We start from the raw sequence: 22859 nt of genomic DNA, 5'->3' as shown, positions 1-22859 counted from the left end.
TCAGAATGGGGACATTCCAATTGGTGTCTTATATGATGTCCTATACGCCCACAATGCGTCGTCAAGTCACAAGCTCCAATCTTTCCTATTTGGATTCACGGTTTTCTCTAAGATGGACTTGATTTCTCGATTAGAGACTTTGGCTTGTCTACTCGTTTGTGGCTGGTATGGCGTAGAGATCTTGTGGGTGACATTGTATTTCTTCAAGGTAGCCCAAAATGTACGGTTGCAAAAATGAGTGCCCCCGTCACTAATTATGGCTCTAGGTGTTCCAAACCTTGCAAAAATTTTAGATTTTACAAAATCTACAACAACTTTAGAACCATTAGTTTGGGTGGCCTCTGCTTCTACCCATTTAGACACATAATCAACAGCAAGTAAGATATAAAAGTAACCATAAGAAGACGGAAAGGGTCCCATGAAATCAATACCCCATACATAAAAAATCTCAACAAATAAAATCGGATTTTGGGGCATTTGATTTCTTGGGCCTAAATTACCTGAGCGTTGACATTTATCACATGTTTTGCAAAAACAATATGCGTCTTTAACGAGTGTAGGCCAATAGAATCCACTCTCAAGAACCTTGAGAGCTGTTCTCTTTGCTCCGAAGTGTCCTCCACATGCATAGGAATCCGAAAAAGTTAAAATTGAATTAAATTCACTTTCGGAAACGTACCTTCTTATGATTTGGTCGGGGCAATATTTCCAAAGATATGGATCATCCCACACGTATTGCTTGGCGATCTTCTTCAGTTTGTCCTTGCTAGCATGCGACATGTGGGTGGGGTTCTCTTGGTCACTATGTAATTTACTATATCTGCATACCATGGTCTCGAGGATGTCATCGCAAGTAATTGTTCATTAGGAAAATCATATTTCAATGGAAGAGCATCTTCTTGGTTTATCAACCTACTTAAATGGTCTACAACGACGTTCTCACTCCCTCTTTTGTCTTTGATTGTTAGGTTGAACTCTTGTAGCAATAGAATCCACCTTATAAGCCTTGGTTTAGCCTCCTTCTTTGTAAGCAAATACCTAAGAGCTGCATGGTCAGAAAAAACAGTAACTTTAGTGCCAATTAGATAGGAACAAAACTTTTCTAATGCAAAAATAACAGCCAAAAGTTCTTTCTCGGTTGTGGAGTAGTTAAGTTGAGTGTCATTCAATGTTCTTTAAGCATAATAAATGGCGTGTGGTAACTTTCCAACTCGTTGTCCTAACACGGCTCCAATGGCATAATCGCTTGCATCGCACATCAACTCGAATGGAAGACTCCAATCGGGTGGCTGAAAAATTGGGGCTGTGGTTAGGAGTTCTTTTAGTTTCTCAAACGTCTTTATACACTCTACATCAAACTCAAACACTACCTCTTTTTGTAACAAGTAGCATAAGGGCCTTGTGATCTTAGAGAAATCCTTGATAAATCTCCTATAAAATCCTGCATGTCCAAGAAAAGAATGTACCTCTCTCACACAAGTGGAAGGTGGTAAGGAACGTACAAGATCTATTTTAGCTTTATCAACTTCAATCCCTCGGATGAGATAATATGCCCTAAAACTATCCCTTGATTTACCATAAAATGGAATTTTTCCCAATTTAAAACGAGATTAGTTTCTATGCATCTTTTTAGAACTAATGTCAAATTACCCAAACAATTATCAAATGAGTTCCCATAGACACAAAAATCATCCATAAATACCTCTATAATGTTCTCTATTTAATCGGAGAAAATACTTACCATGCACCTTTGAAAGGTGGCGGGTGCATTACAAAAGCCAAATGGCATGCGTCGATACGCAAAAGTTCCAAAGGGGCATGTAAATGTCGTCTTCTCTTGATCTTCTGGTGCAATCACAATTTCATTATAACCTGAAAATTCATCAAGAAAACAATAGTAAGAATGGCCCGCTAAACGTTCAAGCATTTGATCGATAAATGGAAGCGGAAAATAATCTTTGCGTGTTGTTGTAACGCCCACACGGAGGTATGTAATTTAATTTATGTTTTTATTGCCATTAGTTGATTTTTTGTTAAAGTTATTTTAAGAGAATATGAAGAAAATGCCTTAAAACTTGCATTAAGGGTAAAATGCTCTTTTCACTCAAAATTAGTTAAAAAAGTGGGGAGTGAAAAGAGAGAGAATTTCATGTTAAATGCAATAAAAATGAGGGCATTATGGTGGTGTGCTGTCGTAGGCACCCAGAATTAAAACCTAAAAACACATGTAGTAGTATGAATCCGGATCATTCCCACGGAGAGTGTCTAGCCGAATTTAATGTTATGTGAACCAGTATGGGGGGGTTTTGAGTTAAACAGAAACAATTTCAGGAAAACAACAATTCAAATTAATCAATCAATCAAAATAACAAACCTTGGTCTAAGTCAATATCCACCATCGAAATCTTACAACTGATCATCGATGCAAAAATAAATCAATTCATACTTTGAGTATTCACCATTGGAACTATTTTCCTATCTCTCCTTGATTTTTATTAAGTAGAACAATCGATCTAATTAATCTTACTACTACAAACAACCCTAACAAGCGCTAAGATTTAATCTAGTGGCAGCCTTAAGACCTAGAGAGATCGATGAAGTTAACACACAAACTCCAAGCGGTTGTATTTAATTTAGTTGAATGCTCTTCTTAAGCTTATAATTCCTGACGCAGCAAATTCTAACCCCTATTGCTTCACAGTTAAAGGATCAAACAATTCGGATTTGTATCTAACTTAGCATTAGATTGCAACAATTAATAACTAGTAGGCCTCCTAGTAACTAACACAACAATCATGACAATATGCATAAAGAACATCCAATACTCAGACATAAATTGAACACTAAACAGATAGATCTCACAGTTTTATGATTATGAGTCTCCGTTTCCTTCGACCAAGTTATGAAAATTAGCCACTCATGGCTACGAAAAAACTCAAGAAAAACGAATTCCAGAAGAGAGAAGAGAGGCGTGTGTGATATCCTCTATCCTCTAATCTATCTCTCTCTCTAAATATCCAATTCGAATTTTAATTCTACTAAATCTAAATCTCCTAAAATATTCTAAAATCCCAAAATAACGTTTATCCTAATCTGAGTATTGAAAATAAAATAAGTCTTAAATACAAAAGAAAAGCGTAATTCCAGCTGTAACTTGCGTGCAACAGGTCTTCAAATCTTCCAATATAACCTGCCTATTGGACTTGCATGACAAGGCAGAATGTTCCAGAACGTCGATAGTGCAGTGTGCGTCAACTTCAAGCCTGATTAACCTGATGCAGCAAGTATCTCTCCAAACTCAAAACATGAAAGTTGTAGATATATTTCTTAACGTTCCACATCATTTTGAATCATCTCAATCGGAGCTTGGATGAGAGAGTTATTCCCAGATTACGAAACAATGTCGAAACTACCAAATTCACCTAATTAGTTCCGTTTTGCAATAAACGCCCTCATTTGCATCCTAAGTAAAAATAGAATAATAATGAGTACATTTAGGCAGCAAAAGTATAAAAGACTAGACATTAAGAGGGGTAAATATGACTTTAACATTCTACAAATTCTCCCACACTTAGCTTTTGCACGTCCTCGGCAAACTAATTCAAACAAACACTACACTCAAGTCATATCAAGAACACCATCATGATGCATAACAACAATATTTAATCCATGCATATTCATACCTAACTTAGGAAGCAACAAATAAAATAAAGTAGAGTTAATGACATTCATCTCTCTTCATATTTTCCACAATTACTCTCAATCAGTCAATGCAAACAAGGAAACTAATCACAACCAATTCATGTAAAACTCACGTCTCAACTTTTTCCTCAACTGTTTCTCTTTACTACTACAAACTGGGTAGCAAACTAGGGATTTTTTTTTTTTTTTTTTGAATAAAGATGAGTGCATTATGCTCCATCTCATTTCATGGTTGGTGTTTATAAGTGAGTGCGTTTTACGCTCCATATCGACTCACCACATACCTTTCTTTTCTTTTCCTATTTGCTTACCCAAATTTAGGACTGGCTTAAGAGAAACATTTTTTTCTTTTAAGGGTTGTTATACACTCCTCAATCAGTGCTTCGTCACCAAGTTCACACAACTTATCAGACATATTTGTTCAAACTACAAAGATCAAATCTAATTAACTCTATTTTATGAAATATTGCTAACCTCCTAAGTCAGGACTATGCTCAATAACAAGTCAAGTTACTATTTCTGCATCACTAACGTTCAAAGACATGACTTAAAGCATAAACCTTCCTAAAAACAAAAAACTATTTGTTTTTTTTTTTTTTTCAACAAATTAAAACACAACCTAAATCCCTTCCCCACACTTAAAACTGACATTGTCCCCAATGTAAGATGAACTGCAAAGAAAGGCAAAAATAACCAAAATTTAAAATGTGAGAATAAGAAAACAACCTCCCTGGGGTTGCCTCCCAAGCAGCCCTTTGTTTATTGTCGTTGGCTGCGCTCAAGGCTTTTCTTCTGGCATGCACTGGGTTTACTTGAGATGATCATCGTAACGTTCCTCCGTCTCCAAGGAACACGTTCTTGGGGTAACTAGAGAGAGCGTTCAAATCTGAATAGGGCCTGCAAAACAGAAGTAAGGCCTCTCATTAGAAATTGGTAATGCAATATAAGGAATGTTACCTGACTACTGCTATAACTTTGGAGAATCATTCAATGCTACAAAATTTCCTGCAAATCAGTACTTAGCTAACTCCTCATTTTCTTTCTCAAGATGCTTACTAATGGCAACTCCCAATCCATCTGTTCCATCAAGTCCAAAAACTTCCTGTGCTAAAGAATCAATCACATCAATAGAATAAACAGATTATCATCATCATCAGTATTTTTCATGGCATCATAAATATTAAACTTAACTATTTGACCATCAAATTCCATGTAAGTAGCCACTATGAACATCTATCTTAGTTCTTGGACCTTTTTAAAAGGGTCTTCCTAACAAAATGTGCAGATTGATCTCCATTTTCCATATCAACCACATAGAAATCAGTAGGGAAAACTAAGTCATTAACTTGTACCAGAATATCCTCAACTACACCCTTAGGATAGGCATTAGATTTATCAGCTAATTGTCACAACACCAGTTTTTCACAAGTCCAAGTTTCAAAAAAGCATATATGAATATGGCATAACATTTATAGAAGCTCCTAAATCTATCATGGCCTTCTCAAACATAGTGTTACCTATTAAAGGGATAGCAAACATACCTGGATCCTTGCACTTTGCTGGGAGTTTTCTCTAATCACTGCAAAAACATTCTCTTATACTCTCACCTTTTCACACCCTTTAATTTTCTGTTTCCTCTTAATTGTGCCACAATTCTTTCAAGAATTTAGCATAACGAGGTACTTGTTTATAGCATCTAAAAGTGGAAATTTACCCCACATCTATGAAAAGTCTCATAAAAATCTCTGTATTGCTCATCTTTTCTAGATTCTGCCAAAGCTTAGGAAAAGGAGGTACCGGTTTAATCAAACAGAGGTGGAAACTTACTCTTGGAACACCATCGTTGTTGGAACGTTCCTGTCTACAACGACGTTTTTTCTCCTTTTCTTCCTTCGACGATGCAAGGGCTGCCTTTACTGGAATCTCAACCTCTTTACCACTCCTCAGACGATTGCACTTACATTTTCTCTTGGATTCACCACCGTTTGAGAGGTAATTTTCCCGAACTTGCGCCTCTAGCTTCTTATTTGGTTGCCATCTGTCCCATCTGATTCTCCAAACTTTGAACACTAGCCCTCGTCTCTTGTTGAAATTGCAAAGTATTAGTGGCAAGAGACTTAACAATATCTTCTAAAGACATACCAGAATAGAAGTTTGTCCGATTGTTGGCTAGGGGGAATGGCTGCTTATATTGCTTAACTTGGCGGTTTTGAGTTATCGGCTGATTCACTTGTGTATTCCCATAGTCAAGATTGGGGTGATCCCTCCATCCCGAGTTATATGGCTCGAATAGGGATCATACTGCCTTTGCGGTTGTCCAGGAAAACCACCTGCTGCATTCACTTGCTCAATAGGCTCCTCTTGAAGAGTTGGGCACATATAGTTGGATGCCCTACTACCGAACAAATCCCACAAGCCTTCACTTTTGCTATTACCTACACCAATTGACGAACAAGAGAAGTTAGACTCGAGATTTGTTGTCAAGAGAAGAAATATTTACCTCATTATCACGCCTAGAAGGAAGGTCAAGCCTAGTGCCAATGTTGAAATTGGCCGCCATATTTGCAATCAAGTTTCTCGCAGCCTCGGGAGTTTTATCCACCAAAGCTCCTCCAGCTTGCTGCATCAATCATGCTCTTGTCAGTGTATAGAAGGCCCTCATAGAAATACTGGATAAGTAGCTGCTCACTAATTTGATGATGAGGGCAGCTTGCACATAATTTCTTAAAACGTTCCCAGTATTCGTGTAGAGACTCTCCATTGTGCTGCCTTACACCACAAATTTCTTTTCGAATGTTGGCCGCCCTTGAAGCTGGGAAATATTTCTCCAGAAACAACCTCTTCATCTCGCTTCATGTGGTTATAGTCCCGGAGGGTAGATAATAGAGCCAATCCTTAGCCGAATCCTTCAAACAAAACGGAAAGGCTCTTAATTTAATTTGCTCCTCGGTCACCCTCGTAGGTTTCATACTCGTGTAAACCACATGAAGCTCCTTTAGATGCTTGTGAGGATCTTCACCTCCAAGGCCATGAAAAGTGGGCAAGAGATGTATTAGTCCAGATTTTAATTCAAAAGTACTAGCAGCATCTAAAAAAGGAAACGTTATGCATAAAGGTGCTTGATTCAAATCAGAGGCAGCAAGCTCTTTCAAAGTTCGATTTCCAACCATGACTTCCTCCTCTTCTAAATCAAAGTTACTAGCAAATTGGGAATCAAAAACCAAATTGCTTTCCTCGGAATTTCTTCGAGCTTCCTTCCTTAACCTATGCAAAGTGCTCTCTAATTCTGGGTCGAATGTTAAATCACCAAGATGAGAGGACCTGGTCATAAAACACAAAAACTCATAAAAGAAATAAATGACAAATAATGAAAAACCAACCAGAAAAGAACATAAAAAAAAAATTAATTAAATTTTTTTTCTTTTTAATGACAGAAACACAAAAATGCCAAAAACCCTATCAAAATGTTATTTTCTGGCCTCAAGATGGTGGGGCTAGAAAACCTTCTAATCTTGCTCAGAATTTTGTTTTCTTCGAAATGGGTACTCGCAACACTCCTAATTCAACCAAAATTTTTCTTATGAATAGTACTACTGTTCACAGTTTTTTTTTTCTTTTCTTCTTTTTTTTCTACAAAATAAAAAAAAAAATAAAAAAAACAACAAGAACGAAATAAGAATCACAAAAACAAAACAAAAAATCAACTAGAATTACTCCCCGGCAACGGTGCCAAAATCTGGCGTGCTGTCGTAGGCACCCAAAATTAAAACCTAAAAACACATGTAGTAGTGTGAGTCAGGATCATTCCAACAGAGAGTGTCTAGCCGAATTTAATGTTATGTGAACCAGTATGGGGGGGAGGGGGGTTTTGAGTTAAACAGAAACAATTTCAGGAAAACAACAATTCAAATTAATCAATCAATCAAAATAACAAACCTTGGTCTAAGTCAACATCCACCATCGGAATCTTACAACTGATCACCGATGCAAAAATAAATCAATTCATACTTTGAGTATTCACCGTTGGAGCTATTTTCCTATTTCTCCTTAGTTGTAATTAATTAGGAAACAAGCGATCTAATTAATCTTACTACTAAACAACCTTAGACAAGCGCTAAAGATTTAATCTAGTGGTAGCCTTAAGACCTAGAGAGATCGATGAAGCTAAACAACATAAACTCAAGCGGTTGTATTTAATTTAGTTGAATGCTCTTCTTAAGGCTTAATAATTCCTGACGCAGCAAATTCTTAAACCCTAATTGCTTCACAAGTTAAAGGGATCAAACAATTACGGATTTGATATCTAACTTAGCAGTAGATTGCAACAATTAATAAACTAGCAGGCCTCCTAGTAATTAAACGCAACAATCATGACAATATGCATAGAAGAACATCCAATACTCAAGACATAAATTGAACACTAAAAACAGATAGATCTCACAGTTTTATTGATTCTGAGGTCTCCGTTTCCTTCGACCAAGTTATGAAAATTAGCCGCTCGTGGCTATGAAAAAACTCAAGAAAAACGAATTCCAGAAGAGAGAAGAGAGAAGAGAGAGGCATGTGTGATATCCTCTAATCCCTAATCTGATGTCTCTCTCTAAATATCCAATTCGAATTTTAATTCTACTAAATCTAAATCTCCTAAAAATATTCTAAAATCCCAAAATAACGTTTATCCTAATATGAGTAATTGAAAATAAAATAAAGTCTTAATACAAAATAGGAAAGTGGTAATTCCAGCTGTAACTTGCGTGCAACAGGTCTTCAAATCTTCCAATAATAAACTGCCTATTGGACTTGCATGACAAGGCAGAATGTTCCAAAACGTCGGTAGTGCAGGTGCATCAACTTCAAGCCCAATTACAACCTTGATGCATCGAGAATCTCTCCAAAATAAAAACATGAAAGTTGTAGATCTCTTTCTTAACGTTCCACATCATTTTGAATCATCTCAATCAGAGCTTGGATGAGAGAGTTATTCCCAGATTACGAAACAATGTTGAAACTGTCCGAATTCACCTAATTAGTTCCGTTTTGCAATTAACGCCTCCATTTGCATCCTAAATAAAAATAGAATAATAATGAGTACAATTACGCAGCAAATAAGTATAAAAGACTAGACATTAAGGGGGGTAAATATGACATTTTGCATTCTCATCATATGGTAATTGGCTAAGGGATATAGATGAAATTTCCAAGAAAGTGTAAGGGCAAAATGGGAAAGTATCTTTATAAAATAAGATATTAAGGGTTTGAAACCCTTATTTCTCTCCTTCCACCACCACTTTCCTTCTCCATTTTCTCTCAAATTTTCACTCAATTTTCCAAGGATTTTTGAGGGCTTTTGAGTTGATTTTAATAAGGTTTTGATCCTAGGCAACAAGAGGTAAGAATTCTTGCTCTATATATAAGATTTATTTGTGTAAAAGTTGAATTCTTATTAAGTTTATGCTTAGGGTTAAGAGAAGGTTTGAATCCAACAAGGGTAGAGAGCTTTAGTGGAGACTACTCAAGTACAAGGTAAGTAAATTCCACTCAAACTCCAACTCAAGTTAAGGTTTAAGAAATCAATTGAGTAGAGATTTATTTAAGCATGTATATGTTATGATTGTTGAGAAATTGAGATGAGATTGATGCTTATTTACGCTTGTTGTTGGATATATTTGAGTATGAGAAGTGTTTTTGATTGTATGATGATGGGCTGAAATTCAGTTGACATTGGAAGAGTTTAAGAAAATTTTTGGGAGTGTTTTGCCGTGTAGGGATTGTGATGATACATAGGAGTTTTCTCTCAATTTGGATGGTTTAAGAAACAAATAGAATTATAGTTAAAGTAGAGTTTGTATATGCACATTTATTGTTTGATGAAATGCCTAAGAAAGGCATGAGTAGGAGTAGAAACCTTAATTTTATGCAACATTGCATATTTGCATTTCATGAGTGCATTTAAGTAAGAATTCTAAGCATGAGCCATCCATATGCATATATTTGTATATATGTAGTACTTAAGAAAGAATAAAGAATTTTAAGACTAAAACACTCTAAGAATAAAGAGAAAGAAAGAAAAAGCACTAAAGAATTAAAGAAAGAAAAAGTGTTAAAGAAGAGAAAATAATAGGTGATTGCGATGGGGAACTGTGAGTGCTAAGAAGAAGTTCCACATATACGCCACCTTAATTGAGTGGCATAAGAAAAAGAAGAATTGTACGACCCGTAAGAGTGTATGTGGATGAGGGTTGTACCAAGAAGAATTCCTACATGCACGCCACCTTAATTGAGTGGCCTAAGAAGAAAGAAAGAATTTGTACGGTCTGCAAGAGTGCATGTAGATGAGGATTGTACGCACTCACACGGCCAAGATTCTGAATCCATGCATCAACCGAGTTCGATCGGAAAAGAATAAGAAAAGAAAGAATAAGAAAGAACAAGAATAAGAAAGAATGAGAAAACTTGAGCAAGCAAGAATAGAAAGAAAATAAATAGAAAGAAGAAAGAAAATGCATTTTTATGCCTTATTGCAGATGCATTTCATTTATGCATATTACCATGTATTCCATCATGGTTAGAAAGAATAGAAAGAATAAAGAAAACAGAGAGAAGGGAAGAACAGCGAGAATTAGGAAGAAAGAAAGAACAGTAAGAATTAGAAACAGAGAAAGAAAGAAGAAGAGAATTAAGTAAGGAAAGAACCAAAGAAGGAGAAGAGATAAGGGATTTACTTACTGAACATTTTTGTGCTCACCCCGTTGTTTTTCCATGTTTTGCAGGAAATAGGTAAGCAGCGGTCGGAAAGAAGTCGACAAGCGGAGAGAATTGGCATTACTGTCCACTGTTGCTAAGTTTTTGTACTTGTTATTTTGGTATATGTAAAGAATTATATTTTATAAGTAAAGAAAATTTGGGCCCAACTAATTTTCATATGCTAAGTATGTATGTTTTTATTGTATATGTTCTAAAGTATACTAGTAGAAAGAAGTTATTACAGTTGTGGCATTGAGCTTGCGGTAGTCTATGCACACTCGCCATCCCATTTGAATGCGAGTGGGAACTAAGTCATTATCTTCATTCTTTATCACAGTTATTCCGGATTTCTTAGGAACTACTTGGACCGGACTAACCCATTTACTGTCCGAAATTGGGTAGATCACACCAACATCTAACAACTTGATTATTTCCTTCTTCACTACTTCTATCATTGGTGGATTCAACCATCTTTGCGCTTCTCTTGTAGGCTTCGATCCTTCCTCTAATAATATGCGGTGCATGCACATGGAAGGACTTATTCCTTTAATTTTATTAATCGTCCAACCAATTGCTGTTTTGTACTCTCTCAACACACGAACAAGTTTCTCTTCTTGTACCTTTGAAAGGTTGGCCTCTACAATCATGGGCAATGTGTCTCCTTCTCCTAAGTATAAATATTTGAGATGACTTGGTAAAGGCTTAAGCTCCAAGGTAGGGGCCTGCACAATGGAAGGTAAGAGTTTCTCATTAGATATGGGAAGAGAAATATAGGAGATTTCATACCTTTGATTTTTCTTTGGAAGCTCATCCAACATTGCTATAGTTTCATTTAGCTCTTCTCCCAACTCTACATCTTCATTAAAACTTTGAGGTTCCTCGGTTGACAACCCATTCTATATTGCCACTTCCAATGGATCTTTACCCTTAAGCTTGAACATTTTCTGCGTTAAAGAGTCAAGTACATCAATGGAAAAGCAATCATTGTCATCATTAGGATACCTCATTGCGTCAAAGATGTTAAATTGAATGACTTCCCCATCAAACGTCCATTATCAACGTCCCATTATGCACATCTATTTTCGTACGGGCTGTTTTCATGAATGGTGTCCCCAAAAGCAATGGCGTGGTTTTCACAGTTGTTTCATCTTTCATGTCAAGCACGTAGAAATCCACTGGAAAAACAAGCTCGTTTACTTGCACCAAAACATCTTCCACAACTCCTTTGTAGGCATTGATCGATCAGCGATTTGAAATACTACACCGTCTCTTTAGAGTACCAAGATTTAAATCAAGATAAATTGAGTAAGGCATGACATTCCAGAAGCACCGAAGTCTAACATTGCTTTCTAAAACCTTGTGTTGCCTATGATGCATGGTATGGTGAAACTACCCAATCTTTGCACTTTTTTTGGAAGCTTCCTTTGCAAAATCGCTGAGACTTTTTCTCCACGCTCACCACCTCGTTTCCCTTAAATTTTCTCTTGTTGGTGCACAATTCTTTAAGAAATCCCGCATACCGCGGCACTTGCTTTATTGCATCCAACAAAGATGTTGACATGTACTTTTCTAAAGTGTCCAAATTTCTTGTTCATGCTCCTCCTTCTTTGATGCGGCAACCTGCTAGGAAAAGGCAAAGGAGGTTCGTAAGTATTAATAGGAACTTTAGATTGTACCTGTAGTGGATGTTTTTGCATTGGAAGAATCGGTTGGCGAATTTTCTGCACTTTTGGGCTGCTTTGTTCTACCTTGAATCAACTCATCTCTAACTTCTTTCTCCATCATTTGGCTTCTTGTGAGTCTCTCAAGTTGTTTACCACTTCTCAAAGTAATGGCACTAGCTTCTCCCTAGGGTTAACCAAAGGTTGGAAGGAGCTTTCCGGACCCATGCACCTCTATCTTCCAAGAGTAGTAGCCATTGACTAACTTGGCTTTCCAAATTCTTGATTGACATTTTGTTTCTTGTTGGAACTGGAGATTCTCTTGCTGAAATTGAAGAGAGCTAGTTGCTAATGAGTTACCAAGTCCTCCAAAGACTTCCTTGAGGTTGGGAAACATTTTGGGGCTTGCTTGGTACGGTTGTGGAGCTCATGGGTAAGGGAACCAAGTGGATTATTAGTGACAACAGCTTGTTGATTTCCTCCATAGCTAGATTAGGGTTATCCCTCCATCCTGGATTATGGTATTGGAAATGGATCATACCTTTGCCTTTGTTGTCCTTGAAATCCTCCCATGCATTGCTTGTTCTGCATTTGTCTCTTGAAGGGTAGGACACATATCAATAGGAGGTCCCGCATTGGAGCAAATTCCACATGTCTTCACTTTCCAATTGCAATTTGTTGCACAAGTGCAGTCAAATTATTCATTGTTGCTCAAGATTATTGGATATCCCCACTTCATTTACCTTCCTTGGTGGTGGATTGGATCGAGTACCAAATTGTTGAGAGTTTGCCGCCATGGTTGCATTAAGTTCCTTGCTTCTGTAGGAGTTTTACAACTAACGCTCCTCCACTTCCTGCATCTATCATGCTCCTCTCCATTGGCATCAACCCTCATAAAAATATTGGAGAAGTAATTGTTCACTTATTTGATGATGCGGACAGCTAGCACACAATCTTAAACCTTTCCCAATATTCATATAATTCCCCATTGTATTGCCGAATCCCACAAATTTTCTTCCTAATAAGTGGGCTCGAGATACTGGAAAGTACTTCTCTAGGAACACCTCTTCATCTCATTCCAAGTAGTTATGGTCCCGGATGGTAGGTAATAAGGTCATTCCTTAGTGCTATCTGCTAAGAAAATGGGAACGCCCTTACTCTCACTTTTCCTCCGTTGTTCCATTTGGTTCTCTACTCGAGCACACCCACATGAAACTCCTTAGGTGGCTTGTTTGGATCCTCTCCCGCTAAACCTCTGAAATTGGTAGAAGATGAATCACCCAGATTTAGTCAAAAGCTCCCCTTGCCATATCATTGTAGCGAATGCATAAAGGTTTATTGGTCAATGGTTGGTGTAGCCACTCTTTGAGAGTTAGATGAGCATCTCCTCTTGATCAAAAAAATCAGAAGAATCCTTGTTTTAGATCGGTATGGATTGCTTGATCGAGAGTTGATCTATGCAAAGGTTGTTTCAAATGAGTAATAGGTGGAATTAATCAGAATGCGGATTCAATCTCAAATTGTATCATGACTCATTCACCCAAAAACACCTACAACTCAAAAACAAGAACAAATAAAAATTGAAAAATAAACAAAGTAAACAAATCATTATTTATGAAAATCCGCGGCAACGGCGCCAAAATTGATGCATGCAAATGCAACACCTAATTTTACCCCACTAAATTCTAATGCAAAGTTGTGTAGTAGCAAGAGCAGTAAGGGTCTTTCCCACAGAGGATTTGTAAACTTAATTAATTTTCTACTTTAACAGGGTTTGTCACAATTATAAAAACTCAACAAAAACTGAAAAAAAACCTCAAAGCAAACAATGTAAATCAGCAACAATAACGAAAGAGAAATCATGAATAAACGAGATTGAAGGTTTATTCGCCACCACTTGATACGGATTGCATATATAAAGCACTCTTTAACTTTCTACCCTCTTGATCACATCAACTTAGAAAATACCAACGTTGATAAGGTCCATCTCTCCTTACTGGATCGTTGGACTAGACATGGTCATAACCCAATTCCCTAATTTAAATAACCTAGGATACGATCTCTGATTCAAAGTAATAAAAGCGTTAAGTTGCGAGAGACCTACTGAATCAAGGCTACTCATATGGTCGGTTTAGGTTATCTTGAGTGATTACCTCCAATGTATGCAGGCATACACTTTATCACTAGTTTTTAGGTTAATAAATCGATTCCGTACTAAACAACCTAAATTGGCATTAATATATTATCCTAACGTATTTAATTGGCCACTTAAACAATTGAAAAAATCTAGTTAGACCCTATTTTCAGAGAATAATCACATAACCAAAGAGATTCAAAAGATAAAAGATGCGGATTTTATTAAACACAAGACATGTCTAGGGTTTTGAAATCACCTCAATCACAAAAGAATTAGTTCTTCATGAATAAATATGAGAACATCATTGTATTATTCTAACAAACATAATAACAAGAAAAGAAAACTTAGCGAAACTTGGTTGGATTAATGAAGTGATGATGATCTCCTCCAATTCTTCTTCTCCAAGCCTTCTTTACTCCCTTTTTCTTCAGTTCTTGAATATCTTTGTTCTCCCTTTTTTAATCTCTAAAAGAATTCCCCAAAATATGCTAAAAGACTTCTATTTTATCCATAAGGGTTAAGGTTTTGTTTTCCTTATTCTAGTTGGTTTAGGACTCTTAACCCTATTCTCCTACCTAACGGATAATCTTTTTTAACTTCCAAATTGTGCTCTGGCACTGGTGCTGCGGCACAGTACTACTGGAAAAGTGGCCGCGGCACGTAGCTACTGTCTTTCTTCCCACATCATTCTAGTGTTCTTCAAAGATGATTTTTTAACTTGATAAGATGAAATTTAGAAAAGTAGTAACATAAATGTAGCCTCTTGAATTAGATTTCCAATAGTCCAAGAATTGTCTTAATCAAAGTTCTACAACTCACGGTATTCTCAAATAACAAGGCATGCTCAAGCTGAAACGTAATCTAGAATCTTCCTTTACTTCAACTTCCATAACTTCTTCAATTCAACTCCGATTCTCCCTTTGTTTCCAGTCATCACAATCTCTTGCCAACATCACTCCTTCCAACTATTATTTTTGAGCCTTATTCCCTAAAAACACAACAAATCCCGTGATCCCAAAAAGTGCGTTTATGAACATTAAGATAATTCATGCGAATTAATCCTAATTTCCCACAAATGATACCTAAAACCACAAGTATAAGTGTTTTTCAAGCACTTATCACATCCAACCTGTTTTCTTTCTCAATTATCAGTCGCAGGTTCATAATGGTCATTGGGTGATCTACAATTGCAAAAAAGATAAAGTCATTATAAAGTTCATTATTATTTAATAGGGTCTTTATTAAACGACGCTCCTACTATTTGCTCAAGTCATACCCCTCACTATTAACTTGAGAAACCCCGTGGGCTCTCCTAGTGGACTGAGATCCCATCCGGCCCATTTCACCTTCGCTTTGGCGAACAAGCCAAAATGGTTTGATTAGGTAGGCCAAACTTAATCCACACCAGTTGATAGCTCCTACTATCAACGTCAAATGTGAGACACCCACAACCAATCACACAATCCAATGGCCCCAACCTCATCCTCAAGTGTGATTCTCTATCAGTAGAGTGGACACTACATGCCACCACGTACCACACATATGTGTACTTCTCTACTATGCCTATGACGCGTTTATCAACCTTCGCTTTGGCGAACAAGCAAAACCGTCATTTTAAGTCGACCCTCACCATTAAGGAAAACTCCAATGTTTTAACCTCCCACTGGTAGAAGTGTACCCTTCGCTTTGGTGAACAAGGTTCCAACGAACAGTGGTTTGATTAAAACCATGGTGATGGAAGGCATACGTGACTTAATTACTTTAATTGAGAGTTTGTTAATTAATGTCTCACCAGATTATTATCTTTGTTAAAATTACATTGTTTGGCATGTTATTGAACATTCAACCTTAGCATGTATTCTAAACAAATATTAAAATGTGCTGGTACATGGCCCAACTAAAACCGATTTCCTTGAGCCTAAAGGATCGGTAGGTCACCTAGGGGTCCTGTAATAAAATCTTGAGTCTTCAGTATGATTGTCTCTTCTTTGATCCATCTTCAAGTACATTACAAAAACATCATCTAAATTTACAGTGAGAAAATTTACAAAATTCTTTACATCAATAATTTAGAAACTTTGATTTACATTCAGGGAATGAGATGAGAAAGAATGTACATCGAGAAGGGGAGAAAGGTAGGACACGCAGGCCCTATTTAATAAATTCACGCCATACATACCCAAAAATTAAATATTCACCATGGTCTAAGGCTCATGTACCGGGCACCATGCAATATACAAACAAGTCACTGCATACATTTAAAAAACAATCAATTTTTTAATTGGGTGGGTTAATTATTAATTACCCCCTAACAATTTGCAGACTACATTTGGTCAAAAAGTTATGAAACTTTCACTTTGGCCCCCGTGCACTCGAAAGTATGCTCGCTGCAGCGATGGATTAGATCACCGCAGCATGCGCTGATTTGTGTCCGCGTACATGAACCACGTGCGATCGCCGTGGTTTGGATTATATCGCCACGGTGAGCACTGATTTTCATCAGTGCGAACCTTAGACTGCGATTGCCGTGGCGAACGTTATATTCAATTAGCGATCGCGCTAGACGATCGCCGTGGTGATGGGTATACACCGCGACGAGCGCTGATTTTTCAATTAGCAAGTACGCCAACCAACGATCGCCGGGCAATGGTTATATCGCCGCGGCGAGTGTACACTGATCTGTAGCATCTGATCATTTCAACCACCACCAAAAAATACGCCACGCGATTTTTGCAATCAATCTTAACTTCTGATTTCAACAAAATCCATAACCCAATATACCAAAATTGCAGATCATCAACAAATTAAATTAATCAATTAATTGATTTCTTAAAACATGCTTTCATGGCAGATTTTGAGCAGATTCATCAAGGCAACACGTTATCAATGAAATACATGCAATCAACCATTCACAAAAACTATAAAATCTGGTACCCTAGGCTTTGATACCACAGTTAGGAAACGATCAAGTCTGGCACGAAACTAAAATTATTTACAACATGGATCATTCCTTAGAACCAAGATCAGGCACAAATTTACAATTTATACATTATATTAGAATTTGCAGAAAATTCAGTCTAGAGTTAAGAAATTATACCACGTTTGAGGCTCCCCAACTTGTCTTTGAACGGGTTTTGCTACCGACCCAAGGTACGTAGGATCGAACCAATGTAGTCCACACGAAGATAACCCCAAGGAACTAAAGAGGTTTGCTAATCCTCTTTAGCCTTAAGAACCAGAAGAAATTAAATAAAATTTGATTCAACCAAAAAGGCAACTGGCATGGGAAGAGAAAATGGGGCTGGAATTTTAGTCTAAATGATTGAATGAATTTATTTAATTCCAAAGTGTTGCACTATATAGTGCACACTTTGCCCTATTCCATCATGGACTAGGCTTGGGCACCAACCCAAACACCCCTTATATCCAAATAGCCCCCATTTAGATATTTTAATTTTATTTATCATTATCTTAGTTAAATTAAATTAAATTAATATTATATTAACATTTAACAATAATTATAATTTATTTAAATATATGCAACACATATTTAAACAATCTCAGTTATTTAATTTTTATATCAAATTATAAAGACTACAACGTCAGCAAATTTATTGCCTGTGAGATTACCAAATACCCTTTTGCCTAAAAGATGAAACACACCCTTCTTATAAACTGGTTCTTAATTACTTCTATGTGTGGGACCCGTAGGCTCCTTATCATATCGGTAGTGTGTAGTATGCGATTAACGCCAATTAATCATCTCACACACACAGACCAAGTGGCCCCTAGCAAGGCATCATGGCTGCCCAATAGATTCGATTCACGCAAGCAGCTACCTGTGAACGATATGGTTACCGTACAATCCATCCTTTCATCATCCGTTATCTCAACGAGATCGAGGCATAGAATTGTCCAACCTAAGTTACTCTCGATACGTATGTATTTATTACTGGACCAATGATCGGATATAAACTGGATAGAGCAACAACTCAATCCCACTGTGGCCACAGTTTAGTGTTCATTGCCATTTACTAATTGTGCCGTGAGATAACTCCCCCGTACCCGGGAGTGAGAATCCTCTATCGATCCACCATAGTCTTGATACACTCCTTGAGCAGCCAATCACTACCGTATTGAAGGCTTTGAATAGATTTGCGCTGGGCTAGTGTCAACTGCACCAATAGGTGCACAAGGCGCTCCGGTGATCTCAAGTCTAAAGATCACATGCACCACCATTCGTTAGAGGATTTGTTCCATAGACACTGGGGTTACCATCCATATGGAATCCTCTGGTGGGTTAGTCCAGTGAACTTGCCTACAGCAAGCACCCATGTGTTGCACCAAGTTGTCACCAACAACCTGACTGAGATCAGTCACTGCCTTTCGACAAGGTCGTTCAATACTATGATAGCCTTACCGTATATCTGTACCCTTACTTCAGAATATACTAGGGCTACAGACGTTTCTAGAATGGCCACCATATGTGCTCATAGGGTTCCACTATCAAGATTTGAAACACTTGATACCCTCGTCATGATTCTACCATTCTAGGACATATCAATACTACATGATTATTTACGCGATATAGAAAAAAATGCCTTTTATTGATCAATGAAATTATTACAAAGAGTCAATTCTACAATAATTGCTGGCTCTAGGGCACCTATTCTAAAACACACTATCGATATGATGAGGAACCATACGGGTCACACACTTAGAAGATATTTAAGAATCAATCCGTGAGAAGAGTATCACAGTGTAATTAAATTTGCTGAGGTTGTTGCCTGTATAATTTTAATATTAAAATTAAATTAGTGAGATTATATTTAATATATCTATGTATATATTTAAATGAATTATTATATTAATTGAATGTTAATATTTATTATATATTAATTCATTTAATTATAATAATAATTAATTAATTAAAATACCATAAAGGGTGTGTTTGGTTGCAGGGTAAACTAGGGTTGGAGCCCATGGCTATTCCTAAGTGGAATAGGGTTTTAATTGTCACACTTTATAAGTACAACTTAAAATTAAAACATGTAGAATTATTCATTCAATAAAACCCTAGCCACCCTACTCTTTCTCTCTCAGAAGCAAACTTTTCTTGTTCTTCTTTCTTGATTCTTGAAGCCCTTGATTGTTCTAGCAAAAATCAAGGGTTCTGCAGATTATCTTCGTGTGGACTTCTGTGATACGATCCTACTTTGGATCGTTAGCGAAGAATCACGTGAACATACGGTGAACAGTGTTTGTGTTCGAAATCAAATATTCGAAGGAGCCTCCAAATGACGTAAGTTTCTAATCCTTGAATGGATTTACTTTATATAGATTTTTTTTATAACATGTAAACGGTGGTGTGCTGTCGTAGGCAACCAAATTAAAACCTAAAAGCACATGTAGTAGTGTGAGTAAGGATCGTTCCCAGGGAGTGTCTAGACGAGTTTTCTGTTACGTGAACAAGGCTTGAGGGGGAGGGGGGGGGGGGGGGGGGGGGGGGGGGGGGGGGGGGGGGGGTGGGTGGGGGGGGGGGGGGGGGGGGGGGGGGGGGGGGGGGGGGGGGGGGGGGGGATGGGGAAAGGGGGAGGGGAGTTGGGGGTTTGAGTAAAACAGAAACAATTTCAGGAAAAACAATTCAAATTAAATTATCAAAATCAATCAAAATAACAAACCTTGGTCTAAGTCAACATCCACCATCAGAATTTTACAACTGATCATCAATGCAAGTATATATCAATTGTTTAAGTATTCACCATTGGAACTATTTTCCTATCTCTCCTTAGTTGCAGTTAATTAGGAAACAAGCGATCTAATTAATCTTACTACTAAACAACCCTAGATAAGCGCTAAAGGTTTAATCTAGTAGCAACCTTAAGAACTAGAGAAATCGATGAAGCTGAACAACACAAACACAAGTGGTTGTATTTAATTCAGTCAAATGTTCTTCTTAAGAATTAATAATTCCTGACGCAGCAAATTCTTTACTCTTATTTACTCACAAATTAGATGGATCAAACAATTACGGATTTGAAATCTAATTTAGCAATAGATTGTAGTAAATAATAAACTAGTAGGCCTCCTAGTAATTTAATGAAACAACCATGAAAATAGGCATAGAAGAACATCCAATACTCAAAACATATATTGAACACTAAAAAAAAAACAAATTAGATCTCACAATTTTATTGATTTCGAGGCCTCCGTTTCCTTCAGCCAAGTTATAAAAGTTTTAGCCGCTCATGCCATAATCAAAACTCAAAAGAGAAATTGCAGAAGAGAAAAAGAAGAGGCGTGTGTGCTGTCTCCCTCAATCTGATATCTCTCCCCCCTTAAAAATATCCAATTCAAATCTTTTAATTCTGTTCAATCTCCTAAAAATATTCTAATATCCTAAAATAACATTTATCCTAATCTGATTAATTGAAAATAAAATAAAGTCCTAATATAAAATAGGAAAGTGGTGTTTCCAGCTGGAACTTGCGTGCACCAGGTCTTCAAATCTTCCAATAATAAACTGCCTATTTGACCAAGGCGGAATGTTCCAGAACGTCAGCAGTGCAGGTGTGTCAACCTCAAGCCCGATTACAACCTTGATGCAGCAAGTATCTCTCCAAACTCAAAACATGAAAGTTGTATATCTCTTTCTTCTAGATCTATAGAAGTTTGAATCATCTCAATCGGAGTTCGGATGAGAGAGTTATGCCCAGATTACGAAGCAATGTCCAAACTATCCGAATTCACCTAATTACTTTCGTTTTGCATTTAATGCCTCCATTTGCATCCTAAATCAAAATAGAATAATATGAGTACCGTTAGGCAACAAATAAGTATAAAAGACTAGACATTAAGGGGGGTAAATATGACATTTTGCATTCTCATCAAACGGTATATTCTATACTCGGATCTTGGCAAAGAAATGTAATTGATTTACCGATTGAATTTTTGTTTTCCGCTGTGTATGGTAGATCAATTGCTTACAGTGGTATCAGAGCCTTGGGTATTAGATTATATTATTTAATTGATGTTTGATAACATGTATATTTGTTTGATAACATGTTATTGCATGATTTGAAGTGTTTTTTAAATCTGGAAAAAATTTTGTATGTTGAATGTCTTAATTAATCAATTGATTAAATAATGTGTTGATTGAATGTGTATTGGTTGGTTGGTGTCCTGGTTGAATGTTTAAGCATTCGATTTGATTTGGATCCGTGTCATTATGTGAAAAATTGCAAAAAGACGTTACTGTGCCGGATTCACTGTTTTGTGGCGTTTTTTTGACATATAATCGGCCTAGCTGATCAGAGGAGATCTTGTCTATAACTGGAATAAAATGAGCAGATTTAGTCAATCTATCTACAATCACCCAAATGGCATTATAAACCCTTTGCAGTTTAGGAAGACCTAAAATGAAATCCATAGAAATATCTTCCCATTTCCACGGAGGAATAATAAGGGGCTGCAACAATCCTGAAGGGCATTGATGTTCTGCTTTAACCTGCTGGCACAGCAAGCATCTGGTAACATACTCGGTTACATCTTTCTTTTAACCCTGGCCACCAATAGCTCTTCCTCAAATCTTGATACATCTTTACACTCCTTGGATGAGTAGTGTAAAAGTACTATGTGCTTCCTTTAAAATCTTCTTTCTCAATTCAATATCCTGAGGAACATACACTCTATCTCTAAATTTCAGGATTCCATTCACCCATTTGAATTCTGATTCTTTGCCATTTTTCAACTGCTACTCAATTGCTTTACTAAACCCATCATCTGCTTGTTTTTCTCTAATTTCCTCCAACAACTTAGACCGAACTTCAATTTTGGACAATTTCCCAATCTTAAGTTCTTACTAAGTTTATGCTTAGGAAATAAGGGAAAGCTATGGTCCAACAAGAGTAGAGAGCTTTAGTGGAGACTACTCAAGTATGAGGTAAGTAAATCTAATTCAAGCTAAAGTTTAAGAAATTCTTAAGTAGAGATTTATTTATGCATGTATATATGATGCTTATTGAGAAATTGAGTAGAGATGTATGTTTATTTGTTGAGAAATTGAGTTGAGAAGAGTATTTATGTTATGTTTGTTGGATATTTCTTTTATGGGAAGTGTTAGTGTGTGATGAGTTTGAGATGAAGTTGGAGGAGATTGAGTAGATATTTTGGGAGTGTTCTTTTATGATAGAAACCATATCCATAGAAGGGAGTTTCCTCCCATTTTGGATGGTTAAAAAGAGAAGGAGAGTGGTAGTTAGAGAAGAGTTTTGGTATGCACATGAGTTGTTTGATGAAATGCCTAAGTGAAATCTGCCCTGTCACAGCCGTGACTTTCTAAGTGATTTTTGGGCATTTTACGTATTGAACTGGGCTAAGACCAAAACATCAAAGTTGTATCCCTGTCTCTAAGCTTTAAAACGAGACCAAAACTGTAGAAATCCGAGGTATATAACGCAAGTTATGACCCTTTTAGTGTGACCTGTGCAGGATGACTGTTTTGATGAAATATTGCATTTGGCATTTCATAAGTGCATTAATGAGTATGAACCATCCATATGCATTAATTGTGCATTGAGAAGTAGTTTGAGAAAGAATAGAGAATGTTGAGTATG

The 22859-nt window shown here is 36.9% G+C and overlaps 1 non-coding gene across 1 annotated transcript; it reads left to right on the top strand.

The window, feature by feature from the left end:
* The first annotated feature begins 6393 nt into the window (after positions 1 to 6393).
* Positions 6394 to 6500, top strand: LOC116136826. Its single transcript, XR_004129068.1, has one exon. It is a non-coding gene; the product is annotated as a small nucleolar RNA R71 (small nucleolar RNA).
* The last annotated feature ends 16359 nt before the right edge of the window (positions 6501 to 22859 follow it).

Source organism: Pistacia vera, unplaced genomic scaffold (assembly GCF_008641045.1).
Source record: "Pistacia vera cultivar Batoury unplaced genomic scaffold, PisVer_v2 Contig32, whole genome shotgun sequence".
In the NCBI taxonomy this organism is placed as follows: Eukaryota; Viridiplantae; Streptophyta; class Magnoliopsida; order Sapindales; family Anacardiaceae; genus Pistacia; species Pistacia vera.
The sequence above is the reverse complement of the archived record's forward strand: the minus strand, read 5'-3'. Positions and strand labels throughout refer to the sequence as shown.